The 20,699-nt window shown below is 46.8% G+C and overlaps 1 protein-coding gene across 2 annotated transcripts in view; it reads right to left on the bottom strand.

The window, feature by feature from the left end:
• The window catches only part of ACTMAP (actin maturation protease), a 282,045-nt gene extending 261,423 nt beyond the window's left edge, over positions 1–20,622 (bottom strand). Inside the window, exon 1 of one of the 2 annotated variants that reach the window (XM_078660402.1) lies at positions 20,562–20,622. The gene's annotated coding sequence lies outside the window, so the exon portion shown is untranslated. Of the gene's footprint in view, positions 1–20,485 lie in introns of both variants that reach the window. The other variant, XM_078660400.1, reaches the window with a different exon arrangement.
• Between the last annotated feature and the right edge of the window lie 77 nt (positions 20,623–20,699).

The following is a 20,699-nucleotide window of genomic DNA, read 5'->3' as shown; positions in this document are numbered from 1 at the left end:
TTGGGGCCATCTTAAGACACCATCCTTCCTAGTATAGCGGACCCATACTTCATTTTAAGTAATAGGACCCACTCCGTGTTTTGAATAGAGCTCATAATTCGGAGTTCCAACCGGAGGTATCGGACACGAGTCCTCCAATCGGGAATCCTTGTTGCAACCACAACTAAACCATTTCCTAATTTTGCTAAGACCAGGCATCTTATAGCTCACTAATCTAGCTTCAAACTTCAAGGGGTTATCAACTATCGATACTCTCGCAAATATACGAGCCCCTTGGCTTCGATTACTGCAGTGACCGAATCAACCAATACCAAGAACCAAACAAAGAACCAAACAAAGTCGTGGGAGCGACCCACTTATACTTAACCAAAATATCTGTCACGCCACCAGAAGACCGTCTATCGTCTCGCTCTACAAAGCGTCTATCGAGGGTCCAAGACAGGGCGACAGTCAGGGCAGCAGTCCTTCGTAGCCGTCGGAAAGCGGGAAGCCTCGCAGAAAACACCTTCGGTCCACGTGGACATGCAGGGGTCGATGAAGTGGCGGCCTTCCTCCAGAATTTCCTCACGTGGCTCCTCACGATCCTCGGGCATGGACCGGTACCGCTTGATGTCGCCCCGCGTTGGGCGCCAACTGAAGAACCGGGTTTTCTTAGAACCCAGCGGCGTCAGGGACACGCCCAAAGTCTTCGGGTTTCCCCTGTCCTGGCAAACAGAGAAACTGAATACTTCTAGGTGGCGTCAGAGATCACATTTATTAGCTGCAGCTAGTAACAGTAATCCCAGAAATACAACACGGTGTACAACTCAGGAAACTACTCAATTTTGTAGAGCAAGACATCAGTATGTATACCCAATATTTACATTACAAATGGACACCCACTGCAGCAAATTCTGACCAATAGAAACACATTTCTATATATTATCACATTCCAAAAGGCTCACTTTACATTGTACCAACCCCACAAGTTAATTATTAGGATGTCTCAAATTCAATCTCCACAAGCCGGACAAACCCATAATTGAAAGCACAATGCATATAATGACGAAACATGGAAAGGAAACAATGACAGATAACGAGCAAGATAAGGCATGTATAGAAAAGCTAAAAGTTTAACGATGTCCTGAACTTTGACTCGCAATCTCAGATAACAATCAACTAAGGAAATTGGCCTCACAAAGGGCCAGTTTCAGATAAAGAAGTCAGTCCCTTACAATGCACCTTAGAGTCAAGAAAGGGCTTAATTAATAAGTGCATGATCAACGAAGCCATGCAACTTTGTTTGTTCGTTTACTTCCATGGCCTACGTGAGGGCAACACAAAATGGAGGTACGGACAAAATGGAACCCATATCCGAAACAGAGTCTCTGAATACGTAATGAACTCACTAGTTAACGTGACAAATTCACTCCATATTAGCCATACTTGCTAAATACGGTACAACGTCACCAAAATCGTGACGGAACCATAACATAACAAGACAAGGCAGATTTTACAGAACCTCACGTCGCCTGGTGCGCCACTTTTTCCCATGTTAAAAATGGCTTGTAAATACGCCCCTAGAGTTTGAGGCTTACTGCCCTCGATGCAGTGTAGGTCTGTATTTGAAGGTTCTAAACGTGCACGAGTTTGGTACCTCGAGAACCGTCACGTTGGGTTACGAGTTACGACTGTGCAGGTCAGACACAACGCTGCTGCCTGGTCTAGTCTGAGAGACGGTAAGTTTGCCCTGCCACCATAACACTTGTGTGAACATGTCTAATTGTGCTATTTGAAGTCACCCTGCCATGGGAGCAGCAGCAACCCTCATAGCAATTAACTTAAAACAAACCAAGGATGTGTCCACATTATTTTCTCTGTCTAGACCAGAGGTCTCCAATCTGTGGGGCACGACCCCCAGGGGGGTCGTGGAGTCCTTGGAAGGGGGTCGCAGATTCTGTCAGAGCATGCAGTTGGGCTGATTGAGGGTGCTCACGGCGGAGGCCGAGTTCACACGAGGGGTGAAAAAATTCAAAGCCTCATTAACAAGTAAAAGGTCAAATACTTGGGTGTGGCTGTGTGTGTGTACTATCCTGTCATCTACCACATACCAGGCTTACATGCCAGGAACTATCACAAGGAATCTGCTGCCCTTCCGGCCTGCAGGAAAGGTAAATTAGGATTTTAAACACAATTGCTTCACAGAATAGCAGTTCATTTTCTGCATGATAGTATCAAGAGCAGAAAGGGTGTGACTAATGATTGATTATTTTGTGAAACAAAATCACAATTCACATGTGCAACCTACATTAGATATGCAGTAAAAGCACACATTTTACTTTTAGTCCTCATTTTGAAATTATATTAATGAAATAATTCACAATTTAGTCGCATTGAATTTCGTTTCGTTCCGGAAAGGAAAGGTAAGGTTGACAAATAGAAGTTTAGATTAATTAAAGATTGTTTCTCCATTTCTGCTGCTCCCAAAATGGAAAACACACCTCTCAGGAAGTTGGAAATCATGGAAACTCATATTAGTTCATCTTTGGTCTATCGTAGCATGCAAACTCCCAGTGTTTAGGGTAGCTAATATTTGCAGTCAGTGGTAGTATGTGTTCGTCTAAAGCACCTTCTGGTGTCCTTTTAGGCAGCAAACGTTTTGAAGAAAAATAGGCAGACATATGCTTATTCTGGACCATTCTGTTTTCCTGCATTTCTTTTAAATGTATTCACGTCTTGAGGAAGATGATCACTGCTTTCGTTACAATTGCATACAGCTCATATAATAGGAAGCTTGTTATATGCTGCTTTTTATGAGCGGGCTTCACTTCACAGCACAGCTGTCGCCAGACAAATATGTGAGCATCTCTACAGAGGTTTTGGCTCTGCCCACATTTTGAGAGCCAGGAGTACAGTAGGTATTAGAATTATTTCGCTTTTTCAAGAGTCCGCTACCGCATTTATTTATTTATTCACTGTCCGCTACCGCATTTATTTATTTGTTGGGTTTTCGATGTAAGCTACGTCACGATATTGCACTGATTATTACTACCTCATTCACTTCGCTCTGTCATGTAAACTGCACCCAGCCACTTTCTACGCCTAGACTACACTGCTGTTACCTCGTACATTCTAATATGTAACTTGGCTTCCACCTAATCGGTCCTACCTCTCATAGTTGGTTACACGGTGTAAGCTGACTGCTACCTCGTATATAGGATACATTTGGTAAGCTGCACCTACGCACTGTCTGTTCGGGGATCACACTGACTTCTACCTCTTATACTTTTGATCACTCACTAGTGTCCTCCTTGGCCTTGTAACTAGCGGCTGACAGTTTGTACTATCGTCCTATTTCCTACACCTAACGCCACAGCCTCTCTAAAATGGAGCTCAACGGCAAGCACACTTTTAGAATTAACTACCCCTCCACTCCTCTCTCCAAAAATGCCACTAAACGTTTTAAACACAACTTCTTGAGGTCGCACCCTGAAACACCCTTTGCCGACACCTACTTCTCACCGGGCAATGGAGCCCTGAATACCGATATCATCTTCCACACCGCACGCAGAGCCCAATGGAGAAAAACTTTCCTATCCCTACTCACAGTCTCCACCACCAGGAAAACAACTCATGGCCTAATTCTCACCATCACACCTTCCCACCTCTTCCCTGGCAGGTCTACCATTACTATCTACAATAACGGGATTGTCCTAATCCAATCCACGGACAAGAACCTGGAATTACTAGACAACCTGCTCCCCAAGTTCAAAGAGCACCTCTCCAAGCTGCGGACCCCCACCCAGAACTCCGCCAGCACTATCACCCCTGACGTCGCAGCCACCACCTACTACACCTCTACCCCCAGCACCCCAGTAAATGGCCCACCTGCTGTTAATGCCCCCCACTCCCCAAGGACAGTCACATATATCTCCACCGCACATACTAGCAGCCCCTCTAACATGACCCTTCTTATCCCCACCCATACCCCCTCCATCCCTCTCCCCCCGGACAGAACATCCCCCACCCACAACACACCACCATCTGAACAAGCCACCGCCCAAAGTTTATCCACCCCCCCCTCCCAGCCCCCCACCCACAACACACCACCATCTGAACAAGCCACCGCCCAAAGTTTATCCACCCCCCCTCCCAGCCCCCCCACGACAGACACCTCTCCCTCCCCATCTCCCTCCCCACTCCCACCCACGAATCTCTCACACCTGACACAACAACTTCCACCCACAACACGCCTACATCTGCACACACCATCACTCGGAGTTTATCCACCCATCCACCCATCCCCCCCACGGCAGACACCTCTCCCTTCCCTGCTCCCTCCCCACTCCCACTCACAACTCTATCTCCCTCCCAACAAAAGATACAGAACATACCTCCTCCCTTACCTTAGCATCCCCCTCTCTCCCACCTCCTATTCTCAGCCCTCACTACCCTCCTGTCTCCCCCACTGTCTTCAGCCTGCACTCACTCTTCTACTCACCGGCACCGTCTCCCACTGAAGTCACTACCTATGCTTCCCACCCACCGCCTGTCTCACCTACATCACCCACACCCTTCGCCCACAAACACGTCCACACCTTGAATACCATCCCACTCATTAGCACCGCGGAACCCCTCAACAACGCTAGTATACCCCCCCCCCATACCCTGCCTGCTCTCCAGCTCACTACTCAATCACTCACCAACGGCTCTCTCCACCAACACCTTCCCCAATGACCCTCCTGACCTGACTTTATCCACCCTCCAACAAGTCAAAGAGGAAATCTTACAAATCAAAAAAGACGTCCACACAATCAAAGACCTTCTCTCCTCACAGCCCAGTCTACCTCCCACCATCCCACTACCCTACAAACGACGCACCCTCCCTACATACCCTCGCCCCCGACGACACCAGCAATGGCCTACTATCCCCGTTCGCAATAATTCCCACCGCCCCCGTCGTGTTCTCAACCCCTTGTCGGACCGCGACCTATGCTCTCTCCTACGCTCTTATGGCCCAGGTCCGGTAAAAGACTTTTCCAACTCACACATCCCCATACCCACAATTCTTACAAACCCTCTGAGGCTCCCAACACTCAACAACAGAGGCTCCGTCCCTAACAACCTCAGAAAAGTTCCCCTCACACTAGAAAGCTCGACCACCCTACTCTCTCCCAAACTCAGATGCATCCTACTAAACTGCAGATCGGCCCAGAGACATTCCTCCGACATCGCGGATCTCGTCTCAGATAGGGATCTGGACCTAGCCATTCTAACGGAAACGTGGCTCACTGAAGCCTCTACCCCGATTATGGACATACTAGTCCCCCCCAATTATCACATCATTAGGCTGGACAGGTCTCCTGGCAAGACGGGCGGGGGAATTGCATGCATCTTTAGGAGCAACCTCTCCGTTACTCAAGTCACCTCCCCTTCCCTTTCCTCCTGTGAACTCCTCTGCCTCGACATCACCAGTGAGGGCAAACAAGTCTGTGCCTTACATCTCATCTATCACCCGCCTGGTGACAATCTCATATTCACCCAACAATTCATGGACCTGATCACTTCCAATGCCGGTCGGCAGACCACTCAAGTCTACCTGGGTGACTTCAATCTCCACTGGAACGATCAGAAAGACACCGTGGTGAATAGTCTCAAAACTTTCCTCAATGCGCTTGACCTCACCCAATTATGCGATAAACCAACACACGACAAAGGCGCGATACTCGATCTCATCATTGCCAAAGAGAACGCTATTCAACTGGAGGCGATTCTACCCTGCGATTGGTCAGATCACCACATTATCACCTTCTTTATCAACGAAAAAGTTAAACCTAACCCTACTCAACCAATCAAATCCAAAACATGGAAAAGGGATTTGAAGAATCTTAACCCCTCTACCCTACCTCCCCACATCGGCAACCTCCTCCTTCCCCCTTCAGGTGCCTCAGATGTTCAATCACTGACTGACCACTACCTTGACTCTATGAATACAATAGTCAATGAAGTCGCCCCTCTGCAACTGAAGAGAGTCTCCACCAAAATTTCTAACCCCTGGTATGATGACAGACTCAATGACGAAAGGCGTAATATGCGAATGGCAGAGCGCACCTGGAGATCGGACCCTTCAGCACTGCATCTCAAAAAGCTTAAGAACAAGAGAAATGCCTACTTTAGGAAAATAAAGCGCACAAAGTCGGACTTCTTCAGCCGCCAGTTGGACCAAGTGAAGAACAGGCCAAGAAAACTGTTCGAGCTAATCAAGACCCAAACAAAGGCACAACCCACACAATCAAACAGCACAACAAATGACACCCCACACTGTGAAGCCTTCTCTGCTTTCTTTAAACTAAAGACTGACAACATAAGAAATGACCTCATCATGGATGTAAGCCGATACCCCAACCACACCAGAATGGCAGACACTCAACCTAAAAACAAGGCATCCTGGCAGTACTTCGATACCTATTCGGAAGAAGCAATACACAAACTGCTCTGCACCTTGAAGCCCTCTAATCACCTCACAGACCCTCTACCTGCTAATGCTGTAAAAGACTTTATCCCCTTGCTCCTCCCTCTCTGGACCAAGATCATCAACAGCTCTTTGCAACAAGGCCACATTCCAGACTCCCTTAAGGTGGGGCAAGTCACGCCTATACTCAAGAAACCTACAGCTGATCCGTCTGACCTAAACAACTATCGGCCCATCACCAATATCCCCACCCTGGCCAAACTGCTGGAGAAATGTGTCCAACTCCAACTAACAAAACACATTGATCAATTTGACCTCCTCAACCCTCATCAATCAGGCTTCAGAGCGAAACATAGCACGGAAACAGCTATGACACACATAATTGATGACGCCCTCCAAATTCTGGATCGCAATGAGTCCTGCCTCCTCATCCTTCTTGACCTCTCGTCAGCATTTGACACGGTCAAACATGAGAACTTGCTGGAGCTGCTAAGTACTCGAATGGGGCTATCGGGAACTGTTCTCAAGTGGTTTTCGTCCTTCCTTCACAACCGGTCTCAGAGGTTCAAGATCGACAATGTGCTATCTACACCTGTGCCTGCAGATTTAGGTGTTCCACAAGGATCCACCCTCTCCCCATCACTGTTCAACCTAGTTATGGAACCGCTCGCCACCTTGCTTCAAGCATCCAATGTTCAATTCCATATGTACGCCGATGACACACAACTCTATCTAAAGTTACAATCCCCGGAAGATATCAAACATCTGAATTCCACGCTTATTAACACCCAATCTTGGCTGGCCGATAATCACCTCAAACTAAATGCGCTGAAAACTGAGTTCCTACTCATCTCACCCCCGGCGAAAATCTCCACCACCCAAACCTGGCTCAACAACCTAACAGCACTCAATGTCCAACCTACCATCGTGGACTCGGCGAAATCCCTAGGCATCACACTCGACGCCAAGCTCAACATGCAGCAGCACGTCAGCAAAGCCACAAAAGCAGCTAATTTCCAAATTAACACACTGAGGAAAATTAAACCCTTCCTCCCGGCCAAAGACTTCCAAACTGGTGTACAAGCTTTAGTCATCCCTCGAATAGACTAAGGAATTGCGGCCCTCAGCGGTCTCCCGCTATCCACAACAGCACCCTTAAGAGCCTCCCTGAACGCTGCCGCGAGACTCATTACTGGCTCTAGAAAGCACTCGCACATATCCCCAGACTTAAAGTCTCTAAAATGGCTGCCTTTTGAAGCCAGAATACAGCTAAAAATTGCAGTTATGACACACGCGGCCGTGCACCACAAGGCACCCAACTACCTCGCTCAAAAGCTGTCTATATCAGGAGGTTCGAGATCCAATAGGAGTACAAAAAATCTACTCCTGAAACCTCGTAGATTCCGGAAAGCGAAAACTTACAAGCGCTCCTTCTCAGGAATGGCACCCAGGATCTGGAATGCGCTCCCTCCTGAAACCAGGCTGATCTCCTCCACGGCACTCTTCAAGAAAGAGGTGAAAACCATCCTTCTGGCCAAGATCTCCTGATCGTTATAGATGCTGGTTCAGAGACTCTGCATTGCGTTGTTTCACTGCTCACCCTATCCCTTGGCACTATACTCTACTTGTTGGGGGCACTACTACGCTACTCTCTTACTACCGACCAAGATATGATACACGTTGGTTTACTGATCCACCTGAACACCTCTGTAGTGGGATGAATGACTTGTGCTGTCCTATATTACTTCCTTACCTGATTGTATATGGATTGGTTTTATGTATGTTTTTTATTATCCATGTTATTACCATGTTATTGACTTTTATACTGTTCCCATTATCTCTGTTGACTCCTACTGCCCCTACCCTGTCTTTGTGAAGCGCTCTGATATCTGTAAGGATCCTGTTCGCGCTATATAAAACTTTGAATAAATAAATAAATAAATAAATAAGAGAGGCTCCCTGTAATGAGAATTCCTCGTTTACAGCTTTTCTTGCTTCTTTACTATCGATTGAGGACTGAATATGTTGTTCTGTAAAGAAATAGATGGGTTTTAGATTTGTGAATCTCCAATTCTTGCTATTTTCTTTCCCAGACTTCTATTTTGCTGTTAATCACTTGTTTATACATCTATCTTGTTGTTATTTTATCGTGGACAGATGCTTTATGCAAGACCTCTAAAGGCTATTTGCTCCGTGAGCCACAGCATAGGAGTTTGAAGATTGCCTTGTATATTTAATATTTGGAACTTTGAGCCTAAGAGCCTGTGATATCTAGTGCCTAAACATTTCCATTTTTTTTTTTAGATTCAAATACGTTTTTATTCATCAAAAGGAGTACAGGTTGGATGGATGAATGAATGATGGATGGATGTGTGAAAAGATGGGTGGATGAATGATGGGCGAATGGATGGATGAAAGGGTGGATGGATGAAGGATGTATGTATGGATGGAAGGATGAAAGGGTGGATGGATGAAGGATAGATGTATGGATGGAAGGATGAAAGGGTGGCTGGATGAAGGATGGATGTATGGATGGATAAAAGGTTGCATGGATGAATGATGCATGGATGAATGATGCATGAATGGATGTGTGAAAAGGTGGGGGATGAATGATGGGTGGATGTATGTATGTATGGATGGATGAAAGGGTGAATGGATGATGTATGGATGGAAGGATAAAAGGGTGGATAGATGAAGGATAGATGTATTGATGGAAGGATGAAAGGGTGGACGGAGGACGGATGGATGGAAAGATGAAAGGGTGGATGGATGTATGGATGGATAAAAGGTTGCATGGATGAATGATGCATGGATGGATGTGTGAAAAGGTGGGGGGATGAATGATGGGTGGATGGATGGATGGAAGGGTGGATGGATGTATGGATGAAAGGGTGGATTGATGAAGGATGGGTGTATGGATGGGAGGATCAAAGGGTGGATGGATGTATGGATGCATAAAAGGTTGCATGGATGAATCATGGTTGGATGTGTGAAAAGGTGGGTGGATGGATGGATGGGTGGATGGGTAAAAGATGGATGTATGGCTGGAAGGATGAAAGGGTGGATGGATGTGTGAAAGTGTGGGTGGATGAATGACGGATGGATGGATGTGATGAGGTCTAACAGGCGCATTTATGGTTGTCAAAAGTTGATGATGAGGAGTACCAGTTTCTAGAAACTTTTGTTGGAAGGGGGTCCTTACGCCTAAAAAGGTTTTACAAGGGGGTCTCGGCATCAAAAAGTTTGAAGTCCTGTGGTCTAGACTGATCTAGTGTGTTTAAACGTTAGATCCCTCCTTAACATCTTTGTAAAGAAAATTACATTGTTGCCAAGTTACATTGTGTAACCCTTCTTGGCGTTCCACTAAGGACACAAGACACCGTACAGTGTGCAGTAGAGTCAGGTGACTATTGCTGGCCGGAGTGGAGGCTGCAGGAGGGAGAGGGCGGTCGCCAACATGGCGTCTCTGATTTGTGAGTGTGTAAGCGCTTATGTGTGGTGCATCCCATGTGCTTCTGTCCAGACAATTCATGATATGTAGTGGGTTCAGACATTGCCGTTCGAGGTGCAAACGTGAGCCTGTGCATGTGTTTGTGTCCGGCCCCCCTCCCCGTGGCTTCATAGAGAGCCTAGACACCAAAGTGTGTGACAGGCACTCGTGACCTGTTCAAGTACTAGTGGCGGGATGAGACGAGGTAGCTGGTGCAGAGCGCAAAGAACTGACCTCATGTTTGTTTGTGTGTGTGTGCGCGCATGCCAGGGCACAAGTCGTAAAAAAAGAAGTGGGAGGATGCTTTCACCGGAAGTGAAGTCACGACAGGAAGTGACGTCACGAAAGGTGCCGAGCTCCTCGTCCCAGAGAGGCCAAAGAGTGAAGTCCAGCTGTTTAGCAGGGGGGGACGGCGTCCCCCCGGTAAAATAAGTGGAGGGACGCCGTCCACCCGCGTGGTACCCCGACTCGAGCCCTGGCGCATGCACACTGCTCCGCACTGCCCCCTGGGTGACAGACAAGCCCAGGAAGGGTCACCTCACCAGGAGAGGTTGCCTCAGGAGGACCAGGCACCACCATGCTTTAGTCACAAGCATCTCTTTGCTGTTAAACCTCAGTCACTACCTCACATAAAACCAGTTATTAAAAATTGCTATCTTTTTCTCGCCTAAAAGCGCAATGTTAGAATATATTCGGAGTACGAACATTCCCTGCCTTTCACATAACACAAAATATATAAAAAATAATATTCAAACGTTACATAACGGGGCGCGAATATGGGCACCAAGGGTCGAACATACATAGATTGTGTAGTTAGTGCTCAATTAAAAAAATATAAACTTTCAATAAAAATATTGGTTTCTGTTGATGTTTTACATCTGCTGCGGTGGCGTTTGAAACAAGAATTTGCAACGCATTTGCGAGAGTTTAAGCTATTGGCATTGTAAATAACACTGCCTTTTATTTATGTTTTAAAAAACAACACATAAATAAAAGCCAAGGTCATTTACAATGCCAATAGCTCAAACTCTCGCAAATGGGAGACCTATTGCATTGCAAATGCTTGTGTAGTTGACCAGTCGGCGGACACTCTGATTTTGACCCAGGTTTCAGAGTATAGAGCAACGAGTGTGTTTAATAGTAAGCAGTGGCATAACGAAACTTGAGGGGGCCCCCCCTGCAAAGTACATGGAGGGGGCCCCCCATTCTCCAAGCCAGTCAAGAGGTCTCAGGCCAGCGACCCACCATACTGCAGGGGCTCACCCCAGCCATAAACAAGCATTGGAAATGCAATAGGTCTCGGATTTATTTGAGTTAGAGCTAATGGCATTGTAAATGGCAATGTCTTTTAGCCATGTGTTATGGAGTGTATGCATGTGGTGTGTAATGGAATTATGTGGTTTGGATTGGAATTGTTCACCCTGCACACTCGCACACTGTTAACCCTGCACGCTCGCACACTGTTCACCCTGCACACTCACACACTGTTCACCCTGCACGCTCACACACTGTTCACCCTGCAGGCTCACACACTGTTCACCCTGCACGCTCACACACTGCTCACCCTGCACGCTCACACACTGCTCACCCTGCACGCTCACTACTCTGCACTCCCTACTCTGCACCCTGAACACTCACTTTGCACTCACTACTCTGCACTCACTACTCAGTACTCTGCACTCACTACTCACTACTCTGCACTCACTACTCTGCACTCACTACTCTGCACTCACTACTCTGCACTATTCACTACTCTGCACACTCACTCTGCACTCACTATTCACTACTCTGCACACTCACTCTGCACTCACACTCTGCACTCACTACTCTGCACTCACTACTCTGCACTCACTACTCTGCACTCACTACTCACTACTCTGCACTCCTCTGCACTCACTACTCTGCACTCACACTCTGCACTCACTACTCACTACTCTGCACTCACTACTCAACTCTGCACACTCACTCTGCATTCACTACTCACTACTCTGCACACTCACTCTGCACTCACTACTCTGCACTCACTACTCTGCACTCACTACTCTGCACTCACACTCTGCACTCACTACTCTGCACACTCACTCTGCACTCACACTCTGCACTCACTACTCTGCACTCACGACTCACTACTCTGCACACTCACTCTGCACTCACTACTCTGCACTCACTACTAACTACTCTGCACTCACTACTCTGCACTCACTACTCACTACTCTGCACTCACACTCTGCACTCACTACTCTGCACTCACACTCTGCACTCACTACTCTACACACTCACTCTGCACTCACTACTCACAACTCTGCACACTCACTCTGCACTCACTACTCACTACTCTGCACACTCACTCTGCACTCACTACTCTGCACTCACTACTCTGCACTCACTACTCTGCACTCACTACTCTGCAATCACACTCTGCAATCACTACTCACTACTCTGCAAACTCACTCTGCACTCACTACTCTGCACACCCACTCTGCACTCACTAGTCTGCACTCACTACTCTGCACACTCACTCTGCACTCACTACTCTGCGCTCACTACTCTGCGCTCACTACTCTGCACTCACTACTCACTACTCTGCACTCACTACTCTGCACACTCACTCTGCAATCACTATTCACTACTCTGCACACTCACTCTGCACTCACACTCTGCACTCACTACTCTGCACTTACTACTCTGCACTCACTACTCTGCACTCACTACTCTGCACTCACTACTCTGCACTCACTACTCTGAACTCACTACTCTGCATTCACTATGCACTCACTACTCACTACTCTGCACTCACACTCTGCACTCACTACTCTGCACACTCACTCTGCACTCACTACTCTACACACTCACTCACTACTCTGCACTCACTACTCTGCACTCACTACTCTGCACTCACTACTCTGCACACTCACTCTGCACTCACTACTCTGCACTCACTACTCTGCACTCACTACTCTGCACTCACTACTCTGAACTCACTACTCACTACTCTGCACTCACTACTCTGCACTCACTACTCACTACTCTGCACTCACTACTCTGCACTCACTACTCTGCACTCACTACTCACTACTCTGCACTCACTACTCTGCACTCACTACTCACTTCTCTGCACTCACTACTCACTACTCTGCACTCACCACTCTGCACGCACTACTCTGCACTCACAACTCTGCACTCACAACTCTGCACTCACTACTCTGCACTCACTACTCACTACTCTGCACTCACTACTCACTACTCTGCACTCACTACTCACTTCTCTGCACTCACTACTCACTACTCTGCACTCACCACTCTGCACGCACTACTCTGCACTCACAACTCTGCACTCACACTCTGCACTCACACTCTGCACTCACTACTCTGCACTCACTACTCACTACTCTGCACTCACTACTCACTACTCTGCACTCCCTACTCTGCACCCTGAACACTCACTTTGCACTCACTACTCTGCACTCACTACTCAGTACTCTGCACTCACTACTCACTACTCTGCACTCACTACTCACTACTCTGCACACTCACTCTGCACTCACTACTCTGCTCTCACTACTCTGCACTCACTACTCTGCACACCCACTCTGCACTCACTACTCTGCACTCACTACTCACTACTCTGCACACTCACTCTGCACTCACTACTCTGCACTCACTACTCACTACTCTGCACTATTCACTACTCTGCACACTCACTCTGCACTCACTATTCACTACTCTGCACACTCACTCTGCACTCACACTCTGCACTCACTACTCTGCACTCACTACTCTGCACTCACTACTCTGCACTCACTACTCACTACTCTGCACTCACACTCTGCACTCACTACTCTGCACTCACACTCTGCACTCACTACTCACTACTCTGCACACTCACTCTGCACTCACTACTCAACTCTGCACACTCACTCTGCATTCACTACTCACTACTCTGCACACTCACTCTGCACTCACTACTCTGCACTCACTACTCTGCGCTCACTACTCACTACTCTGCACTCACACTCTGCACTCACTACTCACTACTCTGCACACTCAATCTGCACTCACTACTCTGCACACTCACTCTGCAATCACTATTCACTACTCTGCACACTCACTCTGCACTCACACTCTGCACTCACTACTCTGCACTCACGACTCACTACTCTGCACACTCACTCTGCACTCACTACTCTGCACTCACTACTCTGCACTCACTACTCTGCACTCACTACTCTGCACTCACTACTCACTACTCTGCACTCACACTCTGCACTCACTACTCACTACTCTGCACTCACACTCTGCACTCACTACTCTGCACACTCACGCTGCACTCACTACTCACAACTCTGCACACTCACTCCTCACTACTCTGCACACTCACTCTGCACTCCCTACTCTGCACTCACTACTCTGCACTCACTACTCTGCACTCACTACTCTGCATTCACACTCTGCACTCACTACTCACTACTCTGCAAACTCACTCTGCACTCACTACTCTGCACACCCACTCTGCACTCACTAGTCTGCACTCACTACTCTGCACACTCACTCTGCGCTCACTACTCTGCACTCACTACTCACTACTCTGCACTCACTACTCTGCACACTCACTCTGCAATCACTATTCACTACTCTGCACACTCACTCTGCACTCACACTCTGCACTCACTACTCTGCACTCACTACTCTGCACTCACTACTCTGCACTCACTACTCTGCACTCACTACTCTGCACTCACTACTCTGAACTCACTACTCTGCATTCACTACTCTGCACTCACTACTCTGCACTCACTACTCACTACTCTGCACTCACACTCTGCACTCACTACTCTGCACACTCACTCTGCACTCACTACTTTACACACTCACTCACTACTCTGCACTCACTACTCACTACTCTGCACTCACTACTCTGCACTCACTACTCTGCACACTCACTCTGCACTCACTACTCTGCACTCACTACTCTGAACTCACTACTCACTAATCTGCACTCACTACTTTGCACTCACTACTCTGCACTCACTACTCTGCACTCACTACTCACTACTCTGCACTCACTACTCACTACTCTGCACTCACTACTCTGCACTCACACTCTGCACTCACACTCTGCACTCACACTCTGCACTCACTACTCTGCACTCACTACTCACTACTCTGCACTCACTACTCACTACTCTGCACTCACTACTCACTTCTCTGCACTCACTACTCACTACTCTGCACTCACCACTCTGCACGCACTACTCTGCACTCACAACTCTGCACTCACAACTCTGCACTCACTACTCTGCACTCACTACTCACTACTCTGCACTCACTACTCTGCACTCACTACTCTGCACTCACTACTCTGCACTCACTACTCTGCACTCACAACTCTGCACTCACAACTCTGCACTCACTACTCTGTACTCACTACTCTGCACTCACTACTCACTACTCTGCACTCCGCTACTCTGCACTCACTACTCACTAATCTGCACTCACTACTCTGCACTCACTACTCTGCACTCACTACTGTGCACCCACTACTCTGCACCCACTACTCTGCATTCAGTACTCTGCACTCACTACTCTGCACTCACTACTCTGCACTCACTACTCACTACTCTGCACTCATTACTCACTACTCTGCACTCACTACTCTGCACTCACTACTCTGCACTCACTACTCTGCACTCACTACTCTGCACCCACTACTCTGCACCCACTACTCTGCACTCACTACTCTGCACTCACTACTCTGCACTCACTATTCTGCACTCACTATTCTGCACTCACTACTCTGCACTCACTACACTCACAACTCTGCACTCACTACTCTGCACTCACTACTCTGCACTCACTACTCTGCACTCACTACTCACTACTCTGCACTCACTACTCTGCACTCACTACTCTGCACTCACTACTCACTACTCTGCACTCACTACTCTGCACTCACTACTCTGCCCTCACTACTCTGCCCTTACTACTCTGCACTCACTACTCACTACTCTGCACTCACTACTCTGCACTCACTACTCTGCACTCACTACTCACTACTCTGCACTCACTACTCTGCACTCGTTACTCTGCACTCACTACTCACTACTATGCACTCACTACTCACTACTCTGCACTCACTACTCTGCACTCACTACTCTGCACTCACTACTCCGCACTCACTACTCACTACTATGCCCTCACTACTCTGCACTCACTACTCACTACTCTGCACTCACTACTCTGCACTCACTACTCACTACTCTGCACTCACTACTCACTACTCTGCACTCACTACTCTGCACTCACTACTCACTACTCTGCACTCACTACTCACTACTCTGCACTCACTACTCACTAACCTGCACTCACAACTCTGCACTCACTACTCTGCACTCACTACTCTGCACTCACTACTCTGCACTCACTACTCACTACTCTGCACTCACTACTCTGCACTCACTACTCACTACTCTGCACTCACTACTCACTACTCTGCACTCACTACTCTGCACTCACTACTCACTACTCTGCACTCACTACTCACTACTCTGCACTCACTACTCTGCACTCACTACTCCGCACTCACCACTCACTACTATGCCCTCACTACTCTGCACTCACTACTCACTACTCTGCACTCACTACTCTGCACTCACTACTCACTACTCTGCACTCACTACTCGCTACTCTGCACTCACTACTCTGCACTCACTACTCTGCACTCACTACTCACTACTCTGCACTCACTACTCACTACTCTGCACTCACTACTCACTAATCTGCACTCACAACTCTGCACTCACTACTCTGCACTCACTACTCTGCACTCACTACTCTGCACTCACTACTCACTACTCTGCACTCACTACTCTGCACTCACTACTCTGCACTCACTACTCACTACTCTGCACTCACTACTCTGCACTCACAAATCTGCACTCACTACTCTGCACTCACTACTCACTACTCTGCACTCACTACTCCGCACTCACTACTCTGCACTCACTACTCTGCACTCACTACTCTGCACTCACTACTCTGCACTCACTACTCACTATTCTGCACTCACTACTCTGCACTCACTACTCACTACTCTGCACTCACTACTCACTACTCTGCACTACCGCAGCTCTGTATTCATGAATTTAGTCTTGTTAAACCATATTGCTTATGTTTTGTAAGGATATAAGCAATGGACATAGAAACTGGTCCCTTCCGGCCCTGTAGTCATGGCCTTAACTTTTCATGCAAAAGCACTCATGGATTTCTGAATAATAAGTGCAAAAGCGTTAAGGTAACCATGTTTTTCCTGCTTACATGTCACATGCTTTTACTTAGTCTTACATTCCTTATGAGTGTTTGCTTTTTCCAGGATGTTGACAATTATTTTTTAGGCAGCATATTGCTCTTGTCTAGTGCGTAATTTGAATTGAGTCGCCTCCAGGTGTTTAGCGGGGTGCAATTGGGTTGTAGTTGAAGGCAGTGCGAGTTTCTCTCAGTGGGGCAGTATGGTGTTCAGTGGGGGAGAGGATGAGGCACAATGGTCAGAGCTGCTGAATTTGGAACTGGGGAACCAGATTCAGCCTCCATGACCAGTCCACCAGACTACTCTCCTGAGAGAGCACATTTCCATGCTAGACCTTAGAAGGCCAGAAAGACCTTAGAAGAATGGGGTTTGAGCACCAGCAGGTGGACCATAGCGGTGGCAAGTGTGGGTTAACCTTGCAGACCTGTCCACTACAACCCCTATTGTAGCTCACCTCGAGTATTTTGGGCAGGCCTACGAAGCAGCATACCCTAGAGCAACATTGACTCTGTCACTGAGGTCATAGGACCCTTGAGCAGGAAGGCTCTAGGACGGTATGACCGATGAGATTGCCCTGAGTGCTGCCTTTGGGTGGGTGCGTCAAGTTTGCGAGTATATTATGTTTCTAAAAGAACTTGCTGCCTCTTTCCTGGCCTCCAGCAATTTTCAGCAACAATAAAAATGTCATGATAACTCCTGTGATTAATGTTCCTCTTAGAGAGAGATGGAGTTTAGTCAATGGGAAGTTTTGACTTGTGGAAAGGTAGTGCAGAGGGTTAATGTGCCTTCTGCAAAGAACATGTACCATGTAGATCACTAAGTCCACACACATAATGTAAACAGGCCAGTGGGTTACTGCTTTTGTCAGAGAGATTCTATTGTTACTTGCAGTTTATATGTCAAAATCCTAACATAGAACAATGAGCTATTAAATGTAATGTAAGAGCTGCATGCAAACTGCAAGGTATAAATTACAGTGTTATGTTTTTCCCCAGTCTTTGATTATCCTAATTTAAAAAAAAAGGGTTCATTTGGACAGAAAACAATTCTGTTTATTAAAGAGAACCCCCGACCATGGTATTGCGTTCTAAATTCAGAGGTTGTGTTTCTCCAGACCAATCACTATTAAACTATACTGCCTACAAGTATGATTGTCATGTGAGTCCTAGTCCTTGTCTTATGTAACATTACCTATTGTGATTTACACACATATGATTGATTGTCTCCGTGTAATGTGTGATATAAAGTTCTCTGACACCCTACACTGGTATCAGTGGCGCTGTAAATCAAATACATCTGAGCGAGAATGTGGTTATGGAGACTTGAGGGGCACTGTTAAAGGGTGGAGTGAGGGAATATGTGGCAGAGCAAGTCATTGGAGGGCACCAACATTGCACAGGGCTCCACCAGCGATAAAGGCGGCCACTTCTACTTCCTACAGTTCTAACACCAAATCAAAAACGTTGATTTGAAAACCCCTTGAATCTGAAGCATACCTTCAAGTCAATGTATGATTTAGCAGTGGTCTCGGTTGCTCTTAGTCTTTTTTTATTTATGTACAATCTTTATTTGTTTGCAATGGTGTCTTGTAATTTTGTACTACATGTGTTGTGTTTTTGCACTTAACATAATTCTGGCGAGTAAAGAGCCTACACACAAAAAAGATTGTCCCACGTCTCTTAGCATGTGCGTGTGGGATACTGGTGAGAGGATTTACGTTAATACAAATGACGAAGTATTAATGGCATCCTAAGGTAGCACAATAATGGCACAGAAAGATAAGGGAGCCTTTTGAAATTTGCAATTATATCCATGGTGTGAGAGGTTTTCTCTTCTGTCATTTTATATTTTGAATGATCCCGCCCCTCATTACCTCAACAGGATATCCCACCTTTACGAGGCAGAACTGGAAATTGTATCATGCACTCAACTGGAAACAATCAGTTAACAAGGAGTAAATAATATACATCTTTGTGAGACCTGCTCCTAGCTTTTCCATCCAATGTGACAAATGTAATCCATTTAATACAGTATTAAAATATATGGACTTATTTCATTTGTATATTTATATTTTTGTCCATGTTACTGATAGCCATGTTAGGTCTCTTCAGTGATGCAAAATAAGATCAATAGTCCTGTGATGTCACTTTCTGTGATGTCACTTCTTGTGATGTTACCAAGGGCGGCTCCTCCACTAGCGCGGAGGAGTGTCGCCCCACTGCTTTCTCGCAGTGCAAGAAGCAGAAACACAAAATGCTAAAACTACCAGCTGTATGTTTCCGCTTCTCACACTGTGAGAAAGCAGAAGTGTTTGGTTGGGGGCAGGTGGGTCTGCTTTAGGGTAGGGGAGGAGTGCCTTGCCCACTGCTAAGGGCGCTGACTGTTTGGTCGGCCCTATGGGGCCGACCAAACCAGTCATGCACACTTTAGCCTTTCTCCATGTAGGCTGCGCCTAATGGAGAAAATGGCCTCCCCATAGGCGCCTGGCTGGTCGGCGCCCTGACCAATCACAAAGCTGCCATTGCAGCGTTGTGATTGGCTTAGGGGAGGGAGGCTGCCTGTTTCCTGTTCCTGCCAGAGGCAGGAAAGCAGGTCCGGAGCAGAGATGACGCGAGACCCGGTAAGGTAAGTATATTTTATTTTTAAATTAAACCCCCACGAGACCGCCACCCGCAAGTCATGCCGGCCGCGACTGGATGTTTCATGCAAAGTAAAGGGGCCTCCAATCTTCCCTTTCGCCCGGGGCCCCAGAAGTTCTAGGACCGGCCCTGCTTTTAGTTATCAACATTTTTGTTTAACAAGCTTTTACAATGTGTACATAATTTTGAATTAACAATGATAAAGAAACTGTCACTTAGATAATATCATCACCTCCAACAGCATATTCTTAGGGTATCTATCCTGGAACGTGTTGCTAATACAAACTATTCTCAGAATGCACTTTTGTTGTTTTGTGCTCTGGCTCAAGAGGCTGCTGGGCTTTAAAAAACACAATAAGTACATAACAGATGTGTTTGTTGAGTATCATACCAACATAGTTAAAAAGTTCTCTTTTGTAAAAACGTTTCATACACTTGCTGTCAGTGAAATTCAGTGGAACGTAAGACACGTATAAATATAGTCATAATCTCTTCTTACTTTGGATTGGGGGGCGACTTCTATGACTAACATGCGTCATATAACTCTTATTAACAATTATGTTCAAATATATAACTGGTCATACAAACACATAGAGAGATACCTGCAATATTGGAGTTTTATGCAGGGTCCGGTGCTTGCTTAAGTGTGACTTGACACCGCCCATAAAAATAACTAACCAATTCGACCGTCATCTGTGAATCCTTGGAGCCCCTATTCCAGGATTCCACGCCGTAGCCACGCTAACACGGTACATTTGAAAGGCCCGACAGGCTATAAAAACTAAACTATTTTTAGAATATTGTTTTGGTATTGTA

The sequence above is a fragment of the Lissotriton helveticus genome, chromosome 9 (genome assembly GCF_964261635.1).
Source record: "Lissotriton helveticus chromosome 9, aLisHel1.1, whole genome shotgun sequence".
In the NCBI taxonomy this organism is placed as follows: Eukaryota; Metazoa; Chordata; class Amphibia; order Caudata; family Salamandridae; genus Lissotriton; species Lissotriton helveticus.
Note: the sequence above shows the minus strand (reverse complement) of the source record. Positions and strands in the feature narration are given on the sequence as shown.